This window comes from Schistocerca americana, unplaced genomic scaffold (genome assembly GCF_021461395.2).
Source record: "Schistocerca americana isolate TAMUIC-IGC-003095 unplaced genomic scaffold, iqSchAmer2.1 HiC_scaffold_16, whole genome shotgun sequence".
Taxonomy (NCBI): Eukaryota; Metazoa; Arthropoda; class Insecta; order Orthoptera; family Acrididae; genus Schistocerca; species Schistocerca americana.
The window spans coordinates 9600473-9603799 of record NW_025725687.1 but is presented as its reverse complement, the minus strand read 5'-3'; positions in this window follow the sequence as shown (position 1 = coordinate 9603799).

Here is a 3327-nt window from a genome sequence, read left to right as displayed (position 1 = left end):
CAGGAATTGCATCGGAATTAAATTCAAAAGGCACAATGGGGACTTAAGTACAAGAGGACGGACACTCTAACTTTCGTTGATTTGAAACTCGCCTGTGAGTCCAGTTTCAGTTTCCGATACTATACTTCAGGTTTTACTGTATACCATGGACGTTCTTATTGACAATGAAGCAAAGAAATTGCATCGGAATTAAATTCAAAAGGCACAATGCCGGCGTAAGTACAAGAGGACTGCCTCTCTAACTTTCTATGAATTGAACCTCTCCTGTAAGTCCAGTTTTAGATTCTGATGCTTCACTTCAGGTTTACTGTATCCCTTGGACCTTCTTTTTGACGATGAAGCACAGAAATTGCATCGGCATTAAATTCAAAAGGCACAATGACGACTTAAGTACAAGAGGAATGACTCTAACTTTATATGATTTGAACCTCTCCTGTGAGTCCAGTTTTAGATTCCGATGCTTCACTTCAGGTTTACAGTACCCCTTAGACCTTCTTATTGACGAATAAATACAGATATTGCATCCGAATTTAATGCAAATTGCAGAATGCCGGCTTAAGTACAAGAAGACTGACAGTCTAACTTTCTATGATTTGAACTTCTCCTGCAAGTCCAGTTTTAGATTCTGATGCTTCACTTCAGGTTTAATGTATCCCTTGGACCTTCTTTTTGACGATGGAGCACAGAAATTGCATCGGAATTAAATTCAAATGGCACAGTGCCGAATTAAGTACAAGAGGACGGACACTGTAACTTTCTATGATTTGAACCTCTCCTGTGAGTCAAGTATTAGATTCCGATGCTTCACTTAAGGTTTATTGTATACCTTGGACCTTCTTATTGACGATGAAACACAGAAATTGCATCGGAATGAAATTAAAAAAAGCACAATGCCGGTTAAAGTACAAGAGGACTGACACTCTAACTTTCTATGATATGACCCACTCCTGTGAGTCCAGTATTGTATTCCGATGCTTCACTTCAGGTTTACTGTATCCCTTGGACCTACTAAATGACGATGAAGCACTGAAATTGCATCCGAATTTAATACAAAAGGCATCATGCTGACTTAGGTACAAGACGAAAGACACTCTAACTTAATGTGATTTGAACCTCTCCTGTATGTCCAGTTTTAGATTCCGATGCTTCACTTAAGGTTCACTGTATACCTTGGACCTACTTATTGACGATGAAACACAGAAATAGCATCGGATTTAAATTCAAAAGGCACAATGCCGACTTAAATACAAGAGGACTGACACTCTAACTTTCTATGATTTGAACCTCTCCTGTGAGGCCAGTTTTAGATTCGGATGCTTCGCTCCAGGTTTACTGTATACCTTGGACCGTCTTATTGACGATGATGCACAGAGATGGCTTCGGAATTAAATTCAAAGATCACAATGCCGACTTAAGTAGGAGTGGACTGACACTCTAACTTTCTATGATTTCAACCTCTCCTGTGAGTCCAGTTTGAGATTCCGATGCTTCACTTCAGGTTAACGGTACCCCTTGGACCTTCTTATTGACGAATAAATACAGATATTGCATCCGAATTTAATGCAAATTGCAGAATACCGGCTTAAGTACAAGAAGACTGACACTCTAACTTTCTATGATTTGAACCTCTCCTGTAAGTCCAGTTTTAGATTCTGATGCTTCACTTCAGGTTTAATGTATCCCTTGGACCTTCTTTTTGACGATGGAGCACAGAAATTGCATCGGAATTAAATTCAAATGGCACAGTGCCGACTTAAGTACAAGAGGACGGACACTGTAAATTTCTATGATTTGTACCTCTCCTGTGAGTCAAGTTTTAGATCCCGATGCTTCATTTCAGGTTTACTGTATACCTTGGACCTTCTTATTGACGATGAAACACAGAAATTGCATCGGAATTAAATTAAAAAAAGCACAATGCCGACTAAAGTACAAGAGGACTGACACTCTAACTTTCAATGATATGACCCACTCCTGTGAGTCCAGTATTGGATTCCGATGCTTCACTTCAGGTTTACTGTATCCCTTGGACACTCTAACTGACGATGAACCACAGAAATTGCATCGGATTTAAATTCAAAAAGCACAATGCCGACTTAGGTACAAGAGGACTGACACTCAAACTTTCTATGATTTGAACCTCTCCTGTGAGGCCAGTTTTAGATTCGGATGCTTCGCTCCAGGTTTACTGTATACTTTGGACCGTCTTAATGTCGATGATGCACAGAAATGGCTTCGGAATTAAATTCAAAAGGCACAATGCCGACTTAAGTAGGAGTGGACTGACACTCTAACTTTCTATGATTTCAACCTTTCCTGTGAGTCCAGTTTTAGATTCCGATGCTTCACTTCAGGTTAACTGTACCCCTTGGACCTTCTTCTTGACGAATAAATATAGATATTGAATCCGAATTTAATGCAAATGGCACAATGCCGGCTTAAGTACAAGAAGACTGACACTCTAACTTTCTATGATTTGAACCTCTCCTGTATGTCCAGTTTTAGATTCTGATGCTTCACTTCAGGTTTACTGTATCCCTTGGACCTTCTTATTGACGATGAAACACAGAAATTGCATCCGAATTTAATACAAGAGGCACAATGCCGACTTAGGTACAAGAGGACTCACACTCTAACTTTCTATGATTTGAACCCTTCCTGTGGGTCCAGTTTTAGATGCCGATTCTACACTTCAGGTCTACTGTATACCATGGACCAACTTATTGACGGTGAAGCACAGGAATTGCATCGGAATTAAATTCAAAAGGCACAATGCGGACTTAAGTACAAGAGGACGGACACTCTAACTTTCGTTGATTTGAAACTCGCCTGTGAGTCCAGTTTCAGTTTCCGATACTATACTTCAGGTTTTACTGTATACCATGGACGTTCTTATTGACAATGAAGCAAAGAAATTGCATCGGAATTAAATTCAAAAGGCACAATGCCGGCGTAAGTACAAGAGGACTGCCTCTCTAACTTTCTATGAATTGAACCTCTCCTGTAAGTCCAGTTTTAGATTCTGATGCTTCACTTCAGGTTTACTGTATCCCTTGGACCTTCTTTTTGACGATGAAGCACAGAAATTGCATCGGCATTAAATTCAAAAGGCACAATGACGACTTAAGTACAAGAGGAATGACTCTAACTTTATATGATTTGAACCTCTCCTGTGAGTCCAGTTTTAGATTCCGATGCTTCACTTCAGGTTTACAGTACCCCTTAGACCTTCTTATTGACGAATAAATACAGATATTGCATCCGAATTTAATGCAAATTGCAGAATGCCGGCTTAAGTACAAGAAGACTGACACTCTAACTTTCTAT